The sequence below is a fragment of the Dipodomys ordii genome, unplaced genomic scaffold, assembly GCF_000151885.1.
Source record: "Dipodomys ordii isolate 6190 unplaced genomic scaffold, Dord_2.0 Scaffold24, whole genome shotgun sequence".
Classification (NCBI taxonomy): domain Eukaryota; kingdom Metazoa; phylum Chordata; class Mammalia; order Rodentia; family Heteromyidae; genus Dipodomys; species Dipodomys ordii.
The window spans coordinates 5,853,920-5,875,169 of record NW_012267240.1 but is presented as its reverse complement, the minus strand read 5'-3'; the positions used below and the strand labels follow the sequence as shown (position 1 = coordinate 5,875,169).

Sequence of the window (21,250 nt, the reverse complement as noted above, 5' to 3'; positions counted from 1 at the left end):
CCCACGTATGGTGGGAAATATAAACAGGAATATGTGGTCTAGGCTGGTCTAAGCAAAAGAGTTACCCTGTCTTCAAAATAATCTGAGCAAAAATTGCTTGGGAGTGTGGCTCAAATTGTAGAGTGCTTGCATAGGAAATAGAAATTTGAGTTCAAACCTTGAGGGTTTGAAGAAGGGGGGGGAAGAAAGGGAAGGAGGGAGGGAGGGAGGTCTATCTGGGTGGTCTGGCAGCAGAAACATGCTGTCTCATGCTGTTCTGGAGGACAGGAAGCTAAGATCAAAGTGCTAGCTTTAGTTTTTTGAGGTCTCTTTTTCTGAGTTTCTGACAGTCACCTTCTTCCAGTGTCCTTATGTAGCAGACAAAGAGAAGACCAACTCTGTGTTCATTCCCACAAGGTCACTAATCCCATCATGAGTATCCTCATGTCTTCATATGAACAGACTTTTCTACAAAAGGATCCATCACCAAATGCTACTAAACTAAGCCTTAGGGACTTAATGTATGAATTTTTTCAGTCAGTCCACAGCATACTTTGTTAGGTACCAAAGCCTGTCTGGAATGTAGACCAGCTATGGAAAAGGTATTCTGTCACTCAGTGCCTCATTGTTAGAAGGGGACGAGGAGATAACAGAGCTGGCTCTCTAGGTTGTAAGGACATTATTGTAAGTAAGGATACAGTGTTGCAAGCCAGGGAGTGGGCCTTAGCAGAACTTGACCATGTTAACTCCTGGTCGTCATCTTCCAGCTTTCAGAACTGTGAGAAAACTGCAGTTGCTAGCACAGCCCGTACAGTGGCATTTAGATTCCTCTCAAATTTTCCTTTTATAAATGATGCTGTATGTTCATAAAAAGTATTTCTTGGTGCTTGGAAGGTGGCGCAGTGGTAGAGTAGTTGCTTACATGCATGAGGCCCTGGGTTCCATTCCTCAGCACCATATAAACAAAAAGTCGGAAGTGCCTTAACTGGTAGAGCACTAGCCTTGAGCTTAAGAGATGAGGGACGGCACTCAGGCCCAGAGTTCAAGCCCCATGACCGACAAAAAAAAAAAAAATTTCTTTTGCTAACTTCTTTTAGATAGGACTCGAGGTCCAGGATGATTTTATTGTTGTGCTAATAATGACAGGAACAATGTTGCTAATAGCAGCGTTAAAACAATCATAAGAAAATAATAGTAATAATAATGATTCCTATTGATCCAAAGCTTCCTTTGCACCTGGCACTGTCTGAAGGGCTTTATAACTTATATTTGGTTCTAATTTTTGTAACAACCTCATAGGGTAAGTGCTGTTATTCCTGCTTTGTAGGTGAGACAAGTGAGGCCCTGGGCAGTTGAATATCTTCTCCATAGTTACAACTCTGGGCTCTAGACAGGCTTACTGCAGACCCGACTGTGAACTGACTGTGTCCCCACAAAATTCATATACTAGTCCTGGATACTCAAAGGGCTGAGATCTGAGGATAGAAGTTCAAAGCCAGCCTAGGCAGAAAAGTTCATGAGACGCTTACCTCCAATTAACCAGCAAAAAAGCTAGAAGTAGAGGTATAACTTTACCTTGAATGAAAAAGCTAAGGCAGAGCACCCCTGACCCTGAGTTCGTACCCCAGTTCTGGTACACACACACACACACACACACACACACACACACACACACACACACACACACACACACACACACACACACACACACACACTTCATAATCCCCAGGGCATTTGAGAGAGACCAATGGTGGAATCACTGTGACAGAATTATGACCCATGTGGAAAGGAACACCTGAGAGAGCCTGTCTTGTTCTTTCTCTGCCATGTAAGAATATTAAGAGAAGATGGCTGTCTTCAAGTCAGGAAAGGACCCATTCTGGGGACTTCAGGCCTTCCAGCTTCCAGAAGTGTGAGACAATATATTTTCTGGTGCTTAGGATTCCCCAATACATTTCTATTTCTGTTGTGACTTAAACTGACTAAGAAAGAGCCTGGCTTTTAACTCCTACAGCCTGAGAGATCGCAGATCTCACAGGCAATGGCATATTAGACTGAGAAGAAGAGGCCAAAAAAGAACCTAAAAAGAGATAATGTTCTGGAAGCCAAGAGACAAGTGGGTTTTTTGTATATTTTTATTGTAAATATACTGTACAGAGGGTTTACAGTTACACAAATAAGGTAATGGGTACATTTCCTCTCGAGATTAAAGATGTCTGAATTCAGTCGATGAAGTCTAGTAACTTGTGAATGAATTTTTTGGTGAGATCCTGTTTGTATTTTGGGGAGAACAATTTTATTTGGAGGCAGCATCCAGATTCAGAGGGCCAAGGTAGTGAACAGGGAGGCAGAAAAAAAATAAGCACTCTTTTCAAGTCCCTTGGGTGTGAAAAGAAAAGGGGGTAGTAGAGAGTGACAGTTGAGAGATGGAAAGTAGGGGGTATATTAGTATTTTTGTTGTGTGTGTGTGTGCGTGCATACACACACACATGTCCCAATCCTAGGGCTTGAACTCAGGACCTGGACCCTGTTCTTTAGCTTTTGTGCTCAAGTCTAATGCACTACCACTTGAGAAAGCTCCATGTCTGGCTTTTTGCTTATTAATTAGAGATACGAATCTTGAAGATTTTCCTGCTTAGGCTGGCTCTTGAACTGCAATAATCAGATCTCAGTCTCCTAAATAGCTAGGATTACAGGTGTGAGCCACTGGTACTTGGCTTGTTCATTCATTTTTTTAAGTATATTTAAGCATTTCCATACAGTTGGGGAAAAGAATAGAGAAATCAAAGACATCAAGCTGATAAGTGGATAAATGATGACATCAGATTACTCAGAAGGCAGACGTCTTGGGTTCCAGAACACTGGTTACTTTGGGCAGGAAGAGGGACACCCTTCCTCCTCACTGCCAGGAAGGGGATGAGACTGCCTGTGTAAGGAAACTGAGAGAATCTGATCTACTGACCTCTCTTTTGTTTCTGTGGAGGTGATGTCATTTGCTGAATGAAAAGGGAGTAGGAATCTGGAAGAGTGGTGGGAGTTTGGAATTGATTCTGTGGGAAGTAGGAGAGGGAGCTGATTCCAAAAAGGGTTGATGGGCAGCAGCAAGAAGCCCCTTCTGAGATAGGAGCATTTGTATTTGCATTTCCCAGTCCTTAACTCTGGGTGTGAGAATAAACTAGATCCTTAGGTAGGTCCTTAGGCATGTAGTAGAAGAACAAGCCCACCAGGAAATTGAGCAGTTAGGGCCAAAAAATGGACAAAGCTGAGTGAGCAGATCTTGTTACACTAGATAAGAAGTGAAACTTGAAAAAAAAAAAAAGAAGAAGTGAAGCTTGGAGAATAGTTAATGGCAAAAATCTAGAGGGAAGTAGAAAAAAAACTGATATATTAAGCAGATTTAAGATCAGGTGTCATTCATTCATTAAATATTCGTTGAGCATGTATACTCAGATACTGTGCTAGGTGTTTTGACTACTTAGAGTATAAAAATGATCAAAACAGTTTTCTCCTGTAGACCTTAATTTTAGTGAGGAGGTATATAACAGACTATGTGTTTGCATGTGTGTGCATTACGTGCATGTGTGTATGTGACAACTGAAAGGATCCTTCACATCCATCCCAGGGGAACACACAGAGGCAAGCAGGCACAGGAGAATGATTATTATAAGGTTTATTAGAGGAGCCATATTTCCCTCCAGAGGGAGCACATGGCACCTGTCCCTATCCAGGTAGCAGGAGGGTCTGGGGGCCCGAAGTAGGTGGGAACAAGGTAGGTGGGAGCTCAGGTGGGTCTGGGTGGAGAGAGGGAGTGGCCAGCTGTAGGGCAGGGCAGAGCTCAGGTTTAGTTGGAGCTGAGGACCAAAGGTGGGCATAATGCTTACAACAACTATATATATATATATATATATATATATATATATATATATATATATAATGTGACACATATTTTTCTGTATACACATAAGTTTAGATAATTGTCAGTAAGAATAATGAGGAACAAGAGACAGTTATATAGATGCTGTTTTTTTATAATGTGATCAGGGAAGAGTTCTTACTAATGAAGATACCTAGGGAAAGGCATTCCAGGGTGGGGAAACAGGCCTTGTGCAAAGCCTTAGGAGCTTGTTAGAGACACAGCTGTGGCTCTGAGGAGTGTGAAGAGAGTGGTAATCAATTTGGGCTACTGGAAGTACGTGTGGTGAAAGCTGTTGGAAAATTTGAATCTGGGGAGTGACAGGATCTGTCCTACTTTTCTGATGGCTGCTACTGGTTGCTTTTGATTGACTATAGAGGTAGGAAATCCAGAGAACTAGGAAGACAAGAGATTGTGGTCCATACACGGCATATTGGTATTCAGCTTTCAACAGTCCAGCCCTTCTGGGTGAGGGATCAGTTGCTGCTCCTTTAAGCCAGAGGCACCCACTCTACAATAGGCATTCTTCTCTGTGGATTAAGGCTTGACCTAGACCCTTGGCTCATGCCGCACCCTTTCCTGTTTTTAACTCTGCTTCTCACTCCATTATTCATTCTCCCATCTTGTCCTATGTGTCTTTCAGATCTGATATACATTATTGTCTTCCTGGCCAAGACTTCCTCCAGATCTGCTTTCTGACCCTTTTGCTCAGTGTTTGAATTTGCTTACTTGGAACCTCAGTGTGTAAACCAGGTGAAAGTAAGGGAAGTGGGGGTTGGGAATACAGTGCTCTGCTTTTTTGCAGTTGTCATTTGACCCCTGAAGCAACTCTTAAGACATCTCCAGTTGCTCCACTTCTTAGTGTGCAAGAGCCTTGCGCTGAACTGGGACATAGCTTTCTTTGCAGCAAGCCATCCTAGGATAGCCTCTGGTCCTGCTTCCAACTCAGCAAGTGCTTTCTTAATCCTTAAGGCGCCTGGCTTGCCACAGTGACATGGGCACCCTCGAGTTCCAGCATAGCATGCTGAGGGCACATAGAGCCATGAGGGTTCTTCAGTATTAGCTTTACTCCCTGCCCCCTATTTAATTTACTAAGTTCTTATAATATGAATGAACATAATACTATGGGAATAGGACATCTCACCTTTTCAGCAGATTTTTTAGTTAGCACTAATTAAGGCTGTTCAATAGTTTATAACAAATCTAGTTTAGAAACTACTATTTGTATGGGATTTTTAAGGAACCAAAGCCCAACAAGGAGAACTAAAGCTTTCATGGCTCCTTATTGTTTTGCCTTCAGATTACTGGGTATTCTGCCTTGTGTTAGGAATGCCGTAAGTATCGTATCGGAAAGGCAAATTGTTAAATTACCAGATTTGTAATTCTGTATTTTTCTTTTTATGTTTAATAAAGCTATTGTAGCTTTTTTAAAAAAAAAAAAACTAAGCATGGAATAGGACCTGGTCATGATTTAGGCTCTGAATCATCAGGCTTTTCTGGTAAAAGGTAAAGTATTTTCTGCTTTCAAAAGAAGGAGGTTTAAGTGAAATAAGCCAGGCCCAAAGAAACATAGGTCCCGTGGTTTCCCTTATTTGCAATATCTAGTATATGTCTAAGTCAAGCAGAAAAGGTCAGATAAGGTGATGTTAGGGAAATGAACCCTAAGATATGTACTCAAATGTTTTTTTTTTCTTTCTTGCGATTGTTTCTAACACATTTATAAGATGATTTCTTTGTTGCTTCGTATGTCCCTCCCGCACAGTATAACCCCTGCTTTCACTGTATTTAATGTCGGTATAATTTGTGGAGGGGAAGGGAAAAACAAATTGTTTAAATAGGGATACAGGTGGACCCATTGCAACAATGAGATGTACAAGTCATTATGTTGAAAAACGAACTTTACAACTTGTGTGGGGGGATAGTCATGGAGGTGGCTGGGAAGGGATGGGAAGGGGAAACAAAGGAGGAGGCTACAATGCTTGATAAGAAATGTACTCATTATCTTGCCTATGTAATTGTAACCCCTCTGTACAGTATTTTCACAATAAAAAAAACATGTAAAAAAAAAAGGAGGAGGTTTAATCTTGATGAATGCCCTTAGAGTAATCATCTCTACATTATAAAAGGGCTTTAAAAAAAAAAAGGGGTGACAGCTTAGGAATTGAAGGAATCCATAAACAAGCTGTGTCCTGGGTCACAAAACAAATTTGATGCTTTGGACTCTTAAAAGATAGGATATGGTTTACACTAAAATCTTTAATATTTCCTGAGTTGAGGAATATAATACCTTTACTTACTAGGATTAAAAATTTCTTTGTCAGGACTGTTTACCACTAAGAAAATTGAAGCTACAGATTTTGCATACACTCAAATTCTCAAGCTAAATAAGGACACGTACTTGGTCATGTCTATCCTGAGGTATGAGGAGTATAGCATGTCACACCTTTCATTACTTTTTCATTGAGTGAATGAACCATTTTTGACACAACTGCGGAAATGCTATTGTCTGGTTATACATACAGGATAACTACAAGATCTAAGGAATAAGCCTTCCTCAGTAGGATATTACAAAGTTGACATCACTAAATTAATGGAAAGAGTAAATTTTCTTAAGAGTCTGCCAGTTGTCAAGTCTGTTTGGTCATAGGTAATGCCAGTTCAATCTGCAAGATGGGTATGGCAATATCGAATTTATTTAGTGCTGGTTTAAGATTATAAGAGGTAAATAGACCACACAGGCACATTTTCAAATCATGTACCTATAAATTTTGGGTACAGAATTTTTTAAGATCTCTCACAACTCGGTAATAAAAAAGGCAAATACTCTAGCAAAGATGTACAAAAACATTTGAATAGATATTGCTCCAAGGAAGGTTTACAAGTGGCTAATAGGCACATAGAGATTTGTTATCATTATTCATAGGGAAAATCAAACTAAAATTATCCATACCCACTCACTGGCCATTTTAAAAAACATGGTAACAAGTGTTGAAAAGGATGTTAGAGAAATTGGAACCTTCATTCATTGCTGGTAGAACATAATGTTAGCAGACACTTTAGAAATCAGCTTGGTAATTCTTCAAAAGGTTAACACATCAAGTTACTATATATTATCTAGCAATTTCATTACTAGGTATTGACTCTGAATAAATAAAAACATAAAACTGTACAAAACTTGCACTCATAGTGATGTTATCCCTGATAGTTAAGTAGATTCATGTCTACCAACTGATGAGTGATTAAATGTGTTATATTTATACAATGGAATATTATTAAACATTGAAAAGGATTGGAGCACTGATACATGGTATATAGTGGGGGAATCTTAAGTGAAGAAACAAGCTAGACATAAAGTGCCATGTATTATGTTTCTAATCCATGGGGAAGCACATTGTTTGTTTGTTTGTTTTTACTAAGCATGAAATAGCACACATTATCTTGATTAATCTAGACCAATCCATGGGGGAGCACAATAGATTAGTGAGCTGCAAGAATGAGAATGGGGAGATGGGAGTAGCTGTTAATGGGTAAGGAGTTCTTCTTTTCCTTGATCTCAGGGCCTCATGCTTGCTAGGCAAGGACTATATCACCTAAGCCATGTCCCCTGGTTTTTCACTCTTTAAATTTATTTTACAGGTAAGGTTTCATACTTTTACTTGGGCGTACCTAGGGTTGTGACCCTCCTACCTCAACCTTCTTAAGTAACTGTTATTATAGTCAGGAATTTTGGTGTTGATGAAAGTGTTTTAAAATTGTGATGATGGTTACAGGGCTCTGAGTAAAGTAAAACTATTGCATTGTATAATTTAAAACAATAAATTGTATGGTATATGAATTATATCTGAATAAAGCAAAAGCTGTTAAAAGAATAAATGAGGTAATATGTGGGAATATACTTTGAGTTATTTGAGAAGAGTCTTATTATTTTAGTTTGACTGTGAGACCTTTAAATAGTAGTAAGATGACTTAAATATTTTTCCTTGCTTGTAGGCCTGTGATTTTTAAGCTATGACTCAACTTTATAAGGCTGTAACTCAGCAGTATAAAATATTGAAGGTGTTAAAACATAAAATGAAAACTGCTTGGTCTACTATTTTTATAGGATTTTCTGAATCAATTAGCAATAAGTAGAATGTCATTGAAGAATTTGGTTTAGAATAATAAAATTTTAGAGCTAGGAAGAACTTCAGAAGTTATCTATTCTAAGGTGCTCATTTTGTTTTGTGAGAGAACAGAATCCTGTAAATGTTAAGGTATCCTACATCACAAAGTAGAGTAGGTTCTAGGACTGAGTCAGTCTTCTTTCTGTTGACTAGTTTGGGTGGTATTAATGATGTTAGAACTCATATTATCAATAACAGATACTTAAATGTTTATTCTAGGCACTCTGTTAGGTACTTGATACACATTATCTTGATTAACCAGCATGATAACATTAAGATAATGTGTTTTTTCTATATATGTTTCATATGCATATGTTTAGTGAAATGATTTTACTCTATTGATCATTTTACAGTGAATCTTTTTGTTATTTGTGCCAAGATTATTTAAAATCTCATTTGGTAGAAATAGTAAATGTAATACAATATTAACTGTAGCCCTCATGCTGTCCATTATATCTCTAGACTTGTCTATCCTACATGTCCAGTGATCAGTGTCTCTACATCTTTCCTCTTTATTTTCTCTTAATGTGTTCAACATTTTTTCTTTTCACATACTCAGTGAGGTGGTGCAGTATATTTCCTTCTGTGCTTGGCAAGTTTCACTTCGCCTCATGACCTCCAGGTATATCTGTACTATAACAAATGACAGCATCTCCTTTTTAAAAAAAGATTGATGTCTTTAGTAATGCTAGTCTTGTCTGTTTCCAAATAGGACTGACACTGAGGATCCCTGGTATTCCAGATTAGCAATAGTGTGCTCCCACTTTGAGCCTCTAAATAATGCCCCTCCCTTCACCTCTATACACTTTAAAGATTTAGAGGGTATCCACCAACTCCTTAAAACTAATACTGCTTCTTCTTGCTGAAGTACTTTGTGTTTTTGCCCATACTATATACTTTACTATATATAATATATATGTATATATATATATTTAATCCAGTTATAGAAGATGTACATGTCTCAAGGCCATCTCTAAAGATAATGCAAAGGATACATATTTCAGCTGCTCTTTTCCCAATGTTGTTATGTGTGGGAACTTGAATTAAAACACATGTGTGGTTTGGATGAAAGGGAATTCCCTGGCTGTACTTTATTTAGCAAAGGATGTGGGAGTAGTATTGGAAGAGAGAGGACAATAGCTAGCATGTGAGTGTTTATGCACACCAGAATTTTATCAGATCTGTTATCAAGAGCCTAATGTTTTTAAAATCCATTTTTAAAAAGTAGTAGACAATAGAACATAATGTTTATTAGATTTGTTTGAAAACTCAGCATTGGAGCAATGGAAAACTTAAAGGAAAAATTTTGAATGTATAGTATATATAAAAGCTTTACAATGAAAAGCCCATATCCTTGGGTCTTCATGAAGCCTGATGTATGCGGTGTTCATGTGATGAATACAAGGCATAGGGAATAGAGAAGAGAGTGTGTAGTTGCTTACCAGTGGAGAATATTGAGATGAAATGATTCTTGTCTAGTGAGATAATGCTTTAAATATTTTCCTAGGAGTTAGGCAGCAGCATCTGGCTCATGTCTGTAATCTTAGCAACTCAGGTGGCTGAGATCTGAGGTAACGGTATGAAGCTAGCCTGGACAGAAAAGTCTGTGAGACTGTTATCATCAGTTAATCAGCAAAAAGCCAAAAGTGGAGCTGTGGCTCAAGTGATAAAATACTAGCCTTGAGCAAAGAAAGCCTAGGGGCAGCACCCAGACTCTGATTTCAAGCTCTAGGACCAGCACCTGAAAAAAATAAAACCAACAAACTTTATTTTTTTGCCAGAAAGAGGCAAAGCAGAGGACAAACATGAGCAGACAGAGAGGTATAGAGGTATAGAAGCACATGATATATTCAGAACCACTGAAAGATTTTAGTGGGGAATATGATGTCTTCAGGCTTATTTTTCTGGGAAAGGAAATTGAAGGGAGTATGGAGAATCATTAAACAGTATGAAGAGTGATCTCAATCTCAGTCTTTCTGTTATACTTATTTTTTTAAAAAAAATTTGGTGGCAATATGAGTAGAGTGGTGGAGAAACTAGGGATGGATGGAATCCAGGACCTGACTTATACAAGTATTCTACCAGATTTTTCTTCACAACATATTAAAGACAAGCTTTCTGTTTCCTATAGTTCTAGCCAGTCAACCATATGATCTCCCTTATAGCTATGTATAAGAGTACCTCTTCTGGTTGAGAGCCAGTGAATTAAAGAAATGAGACCCGCTGAGAAACCATTGCAGTATTTCTCTGTTTTTGCCTGCATACACTTGATGTCAGTGTATAGAAAGAAAAAGGAATTACAAGTCAAAGTTTCTTGAATATTAGTGTGTACATAAATTGTGTGGGGAGTTGTTAGGAGGTAGATTTTGATTTAGTAGCTTTGGGGTGGAAGGTACGGTCTGCATTTCTAATAGGCTCCTAGTGATGCTAACACTGTTGATCATGAACCAGTGTTTAAGCACTCAGGCTAACATATCTCGTGCTTAAGGTTCTAGTGTATATATGGTAATGTTATCGGAAATGGGGAGCACAGGAAAAAAGAACGATTGGAGAGAATATATATTTAGATATGAAATGGATAACACCTGAAAAGTTGGATATTAAGCTCAATGGGAAAAAATCAGGTGTTTTGATATAAGTTTAGAAATCAGCATTTCATGGCTTATAGTAAGATCCATGTAAATAAATTTTTACATAACCAACAAGAAAGAATTAAAATTAACATTAGGAAATACACTTAAATACACTTACTTCCACTTGCTAGAACCATTTAATGACAGGAAGCCAGCATTAGAGAAGAAATTACACAGCCTCTTTTCTGTGAATATCTCCAGGAATAAGTTTGGGAGTAGAAACATCTTTGGAAAACCTCCTTCTTTCTTACTAACAAATATTAGGTTAAGTATTCTGTAGATCAGGTTAAAATTCACTGAAGAATCTTTTCTTAAGAAAATATTTTATATGAACAAAAATATTTTAAGTATCTTCAAAATGCCAAATACCCTTACAAATTCTGGGCTAAAGTACTAGCGAATAAGATGATTCCTTGGCATAATGAAGCTTAGAGAAGAGGTTGATAAGGCAGATAAATGTGGTAGTAGGGAGGTATAGTATGATGAGAGAGTTTCCCAGTGAGGGACATGTGACTTAATGTGGAGACATGGATGGCCTTCTGGTGGAGATGACATTTCAGCCAAGGCCAGATGGCTGAGTACAAGTGACCTAAAAAAAAGAGGAAGGGAAGGGTAATAGCAGTCAGTGTCTAACCCAGGAAAGGCCCTGTAGTTTGCAGAAGTTCATTGTGGCTGACATACAAGTGCAGGGGACAGATGAATGAGTGGTAGACTTGAAGAAGTAAACAGGTACTGTCACCTGTGGCTTGGTGGGGTGTGAAAGCTGGGGGAAAATAATCTTATTTCCCAAAGGAACAAACACTATGCTCCCTTGATGTAGTTGAAACAATCGTTCTATGCATATAGCTTTACAAGGCTTTTATGGACTGGCCTAGTTTTGAAATGACTCATAGTTCACATTGTTTCTATAGAAAAAATGGTTTATACTTCAAAAGCTGTCATATAATTTAAGTTTCTTTTTTTTTTCAGCCATTTGGGTGCTGCTTGGGTAAGCACACACTTATAGAACTTTTTGCTATTTACACTAAAATTCTGTTGTTGTTGTTGTTTCTTTTGCTGGTGTTTACCTATGTGGCTACAGTGTTTATTTTTCTAACTCTGATATATATTAAATGTGTCATTCCACAAATGTGATTGAACTTTTATTCCATGTTCATATTTTGAAAACAAATAGAAAACTATTGTAACAGATCATTAGGTTTTCAAAATGCTTGTTCTTAAGAGTTAAGGATCTTGTCTGTTAAGTCTATAATGGTATGTTTTATATATCATGGAAGCAGGAAGCATGAAACAACATGAAAATGATTATAAATTGAAAGTAAATGATTGGCATGCCTTCACTATTGGAATGAATGCAGAAAGTAAATAATAAAAGGATAAAATGGCAAGCTTTTAAAAATACTCTGGTAAGTTAGTGCTCACTATCATCAGCATCACCAGCTATTGATAACATTAGAAGCACTCAATTTTTTAAAACAGCAAAGAGCTCTTAAAGCCAGTTCCTTTGTAAAAATACATTTAAAGAGCTTCATTTTACTTAATAAACTAAACTCGAGGAAGAAACTCTTTAATTCCCCTATCTGTATAGTTAGTATCTTTGGCCTCCATCTCTGTATTGGTGCAAATGCCTTCAGCTGGCAAGTAACAAAGGCCCCAATAGAAAATAGCTTCAGTGATAAGTATATTTTATTGTCATTTAACTAGAAAATCTGGTTTTATACTTTGTTAGCAGCACTGTGATCATCAGACTGATTCTTTCTGTCTTTCAATTTCATAATCCTGGAGATAGTTGCCTTCTGTCCTGAGACTTTCCTCCTTGTGGTATCAATATGGCAGCTTTTGTTCTTAGAAATTTTATATCAAAAGTTCTTAAGTTTGTAGGAAAAGAAGATGTGTCTTTTTTGTCTTACCTGAGAGTGATGAAGATATTTTCAGAAGCCTCTTAGAAGACTTCACTAGCCAAAATTGCATCTTATACCCATTTCTAAGTGGTTGGGGGTATAGAAATCCTATGTTTGGCTTAGCCTACTTGAGATTCATCATCCTTCACCCTTCCCAGGGTGGACAAAATTAGTTCTCTTACCCTGATACATGCCAAAGCCATTTTGGGGGGAGGGGGACTGAACTCTTACCCCTTATCCATTTCTTCTTGCCTTTTCAGTCTCTTACCCTCTTCTTGTACAAGCTTATTTTCTTTTTCTTTTTTCTTGTTTTTTTTGGGTCCGGTCATGGGGCCTGAACTCTGGGCCTGGGCGCTGTCCCTCAGCTCTTCAGCTCAAGGCTAGCACTCTACCACTTGAGCCACAGTGCCACTTCCGGTCTTTTTCTTTTTGCTTATGTGGTGCTGAGGAATCGAACCCAGGGCCTCATGCAGGCAAGGCAAGCGCTCTACCACTGAGCCACCTTCCCAGCCCCTTACTTTCTTATTGAAAGGACATGACTTACTTTTTTCATCCTCCCCTCTCGCTGTTGCTTACAACTTTCAGTTTTTAAGGACATAATGATAGAATTAGAAAATATCACTATCTCAGACAGGCAGCAGCATCAGATACTAACAGTACTGAAAACATTAAAAGACATATAATATTCGTTGGCCCTCTTTGGGATGGAAATGTCTGGCTCATCTAACATTACTGCAGAGCATCTTCTCTGTGTGACTTCCCTGTTGGGAAGGAGATGCAGAGAGGAGGAAGACACATCACTGCTCTCCAAAAGCCAGGAGTCAGCATTACTGGTTCTGTAGTGGCCTTCTGCTATACAAACCTGTGCTTGTAGATCTGAGGCTCTATTTTTCTTTTTAAAATGTGAGTGCTTTTGAGTGTATGCTTCCTAAAATAAAACTCTTTCTCTCACTTTCCTCCTCTGATCAGGGAGCAACTTTGTTTTGGTGGATGGAGCTCTTTGATACTTCCTACTCTCCTTTCCTAATGTGTTAGGATTCCTCCAGAGAAAATGATGACAGTGAAAGGGCAGGGGTGGTGGGGGTGGTGAGGTGATGGGCGGGGGTGGAAGATTGTGCTTTTTTAAAGAATGGCTCAAATGGTTACGGGAATTGACAGGTCTGAAATACATAGGACAAACTGACTTTTGTGATCTATGTAGTGCCATGGTTTTGTGTTTTTATGCCTTTTGATAGTGGTTTTACTATATTTTAAATCATTACTTGTAGAGAACTAATGTGCTCTATAGTTTTCCTAAGTGCAGAAAGCTTGTAATGTACCTTACAGAGAAAATAATGTGCTATGGTAAGTGTCATTTTGACTTGAGTCACATTGCTGTAGATTATGTATTAAATGTTTGTGAATCAACAGTATATATGTTTAATAAGGCATGTCAAAACAGAAACATGCATAAAATAAGGGTATGTTGGATTTGTTGATGAAAATGTAACCTAGAGCTCCTAGGAACCTGGTCCTGTGTCCACTAGGAGCAGTAGTTTGGTACACAGTAGGCCTCTGGTATTGTTGGGTGTATGGCTCTAAGAGACTACTGTTAAGGAAAAAAGGCACACTTAGGCTGCAGAGCAGAACTATACTGGAAATTTTCACTTTATCTTTTTAATTAAGCCACTGTTTACCTTGCCTTGTGGGCCCCATTTGTTTTGGGGGAGGCATAGTTTTGTTCTAAAGGGCAGATCACACAACTATTTAAACACAACTGACAATACAGCAAGAACTGATTGAGAGCTTCTTCACATTTTTTAAATTTCTCTTGATTTTTAAAAAATATATTAATTTTTGATCATGCTTGGTCAGACCATGTAATAAAACAAATAAGATGGACTTCTGTATTCACTAATTCAGTGTTGATGATGACTTTATAGACCTAACTGCTTATGAGTAATGAGAGGCAACTGAAATTTTGCCTTGTTTGAATTTTTTAGAGGTTAAATTGCAATTTTAATAATATGACATTTTCAGATTGTATGTATTAAACTTCCAAAACCTTTGATTTTATGAATTAGATGAAACAATCAAGCCATTGTTGGAATTGACTGATCTTTCTACATGACACTGATAGGAAGCTGCCATTTCTAGTAAAGGAGCCAAAAAAAATGTTTATTTCTTGACTTTAATTATGTACAGAAGATAATTTTGAATCAGAATCAAAGGAAATTTTTAAGTCATTTCATCTAGACAAAAAAGTCATGGTTTATAGAGTAATATGTATGTAAAACATCTTTTTCCATCTTTTTTTAAAAAAATTGCTGTCTTCAAGAAAGTCATAAGAAACAGCAGCAGCATTGGATATTTCTTGTATAATGCTTCGGCAGGTGGGCTGGGTATGGTCTGAGCATGAGGTGTCTGTTACAGTACTTACAGAGGTGGGCCAGCTGTTTGTCAGACTTAACCACATGTTGACAACTGGCTTCACTGCCTATATCTCTCACATATGGCTGTACAGGATCATGGCAGAACCTAAAAGTAAATCATAAATAAGTGCCAGTTATTTCTAGTACAACCAGAAAAATCACTGGAAAATGAAAAGTCTAAGACAATTGGTAAATTGAGTGTGACATTGGGCATAAATTAGGACTGTCTCAAGCAAACTGGCCCACATGGTTACTTTATCTAGTTTTGTGTCCCTCCCCAAAACTACTACCAAGCTCTTAATTACTATTTCTTCATGAAAAAGCCTGTGTTCTCAGTCTGATTCACTTGTTTATGACCATTTAGCAATTCTCACAGCATTAGGCACACAGAAAAGAATGTGGAGCATTTTTCCCAAGCCAATTTTACTCATTGTGACATTTTTTCCCTTTTCCAGAATATTTTCTATTCATCTTAAAAGTTATTAAATTTTGCATGCTTTCACTTTTAAACTATGCAATTATTGTCACTTAAATTAGTTCTTTTGTCAACTTACTACAAATATCATACAGAAATTAAACTGAAAGTGGGTTTTATATATTTGATAAAAGCAGATTATCTGACTATGATTATAATACAACTTTATATTCTATTTACAGAATTAATTTTAAAAGATGTACTGTATAAATGACTACACGAACCTTGAGAAATAGGTAAGTGACAAGTATTTTTTGAAGTAGATATTTCTGGAACATTAAGTAATTTGTCCTTATAGGTCCTTGCAAAATATGCAGTGAAGTATAACTTACTTTAGTGATTTATTTCTTTTTTTTTCTCTCTCTTTTTTGTTGGTCATGGAGCTTGAACTCAGGGGTTGGGCTTTTTTGCTCAAGTCAGCACTCTATAGCTTTGAGCCACATCACTACTTCAGTTTTCTACTAGTTAATTGGACATGGACTTTCCTGCTTGGGCTAGTTTCAAACTGCAGTCCTCAAATTTCAGACTCCTGATTAATAAATTAGTAAAAATACGTCAATAGGACATAGAAATGAAGCATGTTCCCAATTTACAGCACTTGAATTATTAAATGCAATATAGTACTCTGGGTTATCCCTAGAATCTGAAAAAAATAGATAAAATATAATGAAGTCTATATTTTGTTCGTATTGATATATCAGTTCTTAGTTTCTTAGTTTTTTGTGCCATGATTTTGTAAGATGTTAGTTTTATGAGTAACTGAAGGTATACAGAAACTCTGGATTATCTTTGTAACTAACTCTTTGAAAAATCTAAAATGAGTTTATTTAAATCACAGTCAGTGTATACTGGTTTGATAATTACAATTTAGATGTACCTTTTATGTACTTATGTATTCTGTGTAACAGTTTGAAAAAAATCAAAACTACTAATGATCTTAAAAATTCCAGACTCTATGCCATTGAAATGGAGAGAAATAGATGGTCCAGAAATTTTGTTTTTCACGTTGTAGGTGAATATTTCAGGTTTCTGACATTAGCATGAAATCATGAGTGTCTGCTTGTGCTTTTTTTTCAGGCTTTTTCTTTGACTTCCTTAAAACTTGTGTGTTCTTTGGTGTTTTTTTGCAGCATTTCCTATTAATGCCACAGGCTCTTTAGATGGTTCCTAGTGCATTTCCTCTTTGTTACCTCTTTTTCTTCTTGCTAGTATACTGCTCGGAGACAGAAAAGGGCAAGGATAGGACTTAGTAGTTTGGAATTGAGATATTATTAGTGTAGCTTTGTCCAGTCACACTTACTTGAACTTCTAGGTCAAATGACGTGATTGACCTATAGTTAGTATGAATAGATCAGTTATATAGTCAAATTCTGAGACTGAGCTAAGCTAAAATTGCTGTCAGATAATAGTGATTACCAGTTTCCAAAATTGTCTCTAGCATAAATTTCTATAAATATTAAAAGACTGTAAGAAGGGAGTTCTATAATTTACTGAAATTATTATATAACTTCTAATTTGTAAAGTTAAAATAGCTGTGCTGGTATTATGAATTGTTGACTGCTTCTGTTTCCAACTTTAATAATTTTAGTTAAATTTCATAAATAGAAATAAAAGTATATTATACTAAAAAGACATAGATGTTTAAAACAACAAGCTCAGTTTTGAATGACTCTAGCAGGACAGTTGTTAGTTTGCAGATTTTTGTTTTGCTTGATAACTTTTATTTAGAATTAGTATTATCAGTATGATATGAATAGATTTTAGAGCTCTGCTTCTTAGTTATTAGCATGATTTCTAATGTTAATAGGAAAAAAAAGGAAGAATATTTTTCTCAGGCCAAACTTAGATTCCATTGATCATACAATAGTTCATACAAAATGAACAAACAAAATAACAAGGTCCCAGGCAATTCTGATGCTGCCAATCTATGGATCTCAAGATGAATAGTAAGAAGTTTCAGTACCTCATCTTACATAATTGTTAAGAACAAGAGAAAGACTAGAGTACCTGAGATACCTTATTCATTATTTCCTATTCTGATCCCTGGTAAAGAGTCATAGTTTAGCCAAGCACCAGTGGATCACGCCTGTAAGTCCTAGCTACTCACGAGGCTGAGATCTGAGGATTGCGGTTCAAAGCCAGCCCGGGCAGGAAAGACCGGTGAGACTCCGATCTCCAATAAACCACTAGAAAACTGGAAGTGGCGCTGTAGCTAAGGAGTAGAGCGCTGGCCTTGAGCTGAAGAGCTGAGGGACAGCACCCAGGCCCAGAGTTCAAGCTTCATGACTGACCAAAAAAAAAGTCATATTTTTAAAGACACTCAGTAGACACTTACGTTGTGCTTATAATACTGTTAAAAGGAAATTGAAAATGCTGTTTTTCCTTTTATCCCATTTTAAGAGATATAGACAACAAAGTGTGTGTGAAGATGTGTACACATATACGTGTATGTGTATGTATTGTTAGCCAAAATAAGGCATGCCAAATGTTAGAAGTTGTTACCTTCTAAGTGATAGCTTTACAGGTAGCATTTTTTCATCTCTATGTTTTTAGCAGATTTTTCATGTTTTGAGAGTGAGCCTACATAATTTTTGAGATTCAGTTATGATTATTAAAACATTTAGAAAGTTCTTTATTCAAACTTGCTTCATGACAGCTTAATCTTGGTGGAAACCAATACTTCCTGTCATTCACTTTTCTTTCTCTAGTCTCCCCAATAAACACCTATTTTATTTTCTTTAGTAAATATGTAAGCCATTTAGTAGTTTAGTGGGGACTTCAGCTGGGGGAAGAACAAGTAGTTTTAAGAAAAAAGATAATGAAATAAAGATTTTAATAAATAATTTGTGTTAAAGATAAAAATGTTTCAAATATTTATTGATATTATTTTTTTCACCAGAAGTTTATTTAGGTGCAGAAAGGTTGTATTCTTTTCATTTTGCAAGAATGTGGCAAGGGCAATTTGTGACAAGAGGAAAACTGCTGAGTAGGACAAACCTAGCCCCCAAATTAGCCTCAAAATAGGAGTTCAAAACCAGAAATCTTTTACTTCCATTTCCTGCACAGGGAGCAGGAAAATTTCTCTCTTTTTCTATTTCTACCTAGTTTAACCCTACTAAAATAAATCCTAGTTAAAACTTTTTTAAAAAGGAGTTTAAAACTAAGTCTAAATAGAATCAGATTAATCCATAAATAACTGCCTGCCAGAAGTCTAGAACTCTTTAAACAAATATGGCAAAAATCTAATACTCATCAACATAAAGTTCATAGATAAATGCATTCAATCAAACATTCACAGATAACAAAGCAGGGGTGGGCGGGGAAATCAAATCAATAAAAAATGACCCTGAAATGATATAGTTGTTGGAATTAGCAGGCAAACATATGAAAACAGCTATTATAAATGTGATACATATATAGAAGCTTAATTAAGGAAACTTTAGAGAAGTAGAAATATTGGAACATTAAAAATGTAAAAATAGGGTTATATAACAAATTTAAATATAACCAATACTATGTTGCCAAAATGCACAAAAGAAGAAATTGACAAATTTACATTTAGAGTTGGAAGTTCAGTATACCTCTGAGTATTCAATGGAGCAAGAAAGAATATAGATACGCTTATCTACACTATGAGCTACCACCTAACTTGACATTTATAGAATGTTCCACTCAACAAGAGAAGAATATACACGTTTTTCAAGTACACATGGAAAATTCCCCAAGGTAGACAAACACATAAGTACAAAAGACAAGTCTCATTAAATTTAAGATGATGGAAATTATGCAAGCTATGTCTTCTGACCACAAAAAGATGAAATTAGAACCAGTACTGGAAAGATATTGGGAAAATTGTCAACCTTTACCATTAAACCACATACTTCTGACTAATAATACATTGGTCATAACAAAACAAGCCACACATGGAAGTTAAAAGGCTTTTTGAAGTATGAAGGAAAACTCAAAAACAAATGTGGGATGAAGCTATACAAGTATTTAACTTGCCATGCACACATTAGAAAAGAAAACAGATAAAAGATAAATGATATCTGCTTAGGAAGTTAGATGAAAAGAACAAATTAAAACTTAAAGTAGAAAGAAGAAAATGAGCGTAAAAATGAATGAAATATAATAAAGATAAATGCAGAGATAAGAAGTGAAACAAACGTTTCTTTTAAAAAATGAATAAACCTCTAGTTTAATGAAGAAAAATAAAGATAACTCATCTTGCTAACTACAGTATCCAAATTTATAGAGAGGGCATCACTACCACTTCTACAGAACTTAAAAAAAAAAACAAAAAACACCCAGGCTGGGAATGTGGCTCAGTGGTAGAGTGCTTGCCTTGCATGTATGAGGCCCTGGGTTCGATTCCTCAGCACCACATAAGCAGAAAAAGCTGGAAAGGGTGCTGTGGCTCAAGTAGAAGAACGCTAGCCTTGAGCTGAAGAGCTGAGGGACAGCGCCCAGGCCTAGAGTTCAGGCCCCACAACCAGCAAAAACAAAACAAAAAAAACAAAAAACAGGTTTGGCATGGGTAGGTCACACCTGTAACCTAGCTACTCAGGAGGTGGAGATCTGAGAATAACAATTGAAGCCAGCCTGAGGAGAAAAGTCTGTCAGACTCTTACCTCCAATTAACCACCAAAAAGTGGGAAGTGGAGCTCAGAGCTAGTGCCCAGGCTTTGAGTTCAAGCCCTAGGACCCCCACCAAAAACCAAAAACAGAAAACCTCACATAGAAAGTATATTACAAACATCATGTAGAAATAAATTAGACAATTTTGATTAAATGAATGAATTCCTTGAAAGACAAAGAAATGAATCTGACTCTAGAAGAAATATGAGGCTTAAATGGCACTAAATGTATATTAAAGTGTATTCCTTGTTTAAAAACCCACATAAATAACAAAAATAAGAACAAAAACATCAAACCTGTGTATGTTTTACCTGTTGAGTTCTATCAAACACTTAATGTAGAGTAGAGGAAAAAAAGAACACCTCTTAGTTCATTTTAGGTGACCAGCATTATTCTAATACTACAATCACATAAATTTATTACAAGAAGAAAAATTTTGAGCAAGTCATTAGGAAATCAAACTGAGCAAAAAGTATAAAGTGGGTTAATTGAAGGATTGCTTTAGCACCAGAAATTCAACAGCATTAGTTATAACATTAACAGGAAAAAGAAAAAAAAGTGGAATAATTCTATCAGTACTTAGAGAAAAGTCATTAACTAAGTTCAACAATCATTTATGACAAAAACTCTCAGGAAACTAGAAATAGAAGAGAACTTTCTCAACATGTATACCAAACTTACAGCTTAAATCTCATTTTTTAAGAAGACTGCCAAAAAGACTGCTTTCTTCCTAAGGTGTGAGCAAAGGAAATATGTCTACTTTCCCTATGTCCATCTGATTTTTAGAGAAGGCCACCATAGTGTAGTAAGCTGGCAAGATGAAACTAGCTATGTACAGACAAGTATTCTTTATTTGCAGACAGCATGATTGTGTTCAGTGAAAACACTGAAATCTCTAAAAGCCACTAGAACTTATATTTGAATTTAGTAAGATTGTAGGACACCAAGTACATGTACAGAATCAGTTGGAGGTGTACTTTCTAGATATAGAAAACTAGAAATTGAAATTTCAAATATATGTGAAAATACAAAGACAAAAATAAGACAATACAGTGAAAAAAGAAAACAAAGAAAGAAAAATGACAGTGTTGGAGAATATATGTTATTACTGAATTGCAAGACATTCACTTCAGTTAC

General features: G+C 36.5%; 1 protein-coding gene across 3 annotated transcripts in view; it reads left to right on the top strand.

The window, feature by feature from the left end:
• Positions 1 to 21,250, top strand: part of Znf438 (zinc finger protein 438) — a 141,618-nt gene that overhangs the window by 11,582 nt on the left and 108,786 nt on the right. For 2 of the 3 annotated variants that reach the window (XM_013014781.1, XM_013014783.1), the window contains exon 2: positions 15,658 to 15,711. The gene's annotated coding sequence lies outside the window, so the exon portion shown is untranslated. Of the gene's footprint in view, positions 1 to 11,657; positions 11,677 to 15,657; positions 15,712 to 21,250 lie in introns of all 3 variants that reach the window. The other variant, XM_013014782.1, reaches the window with a different exon arrangement.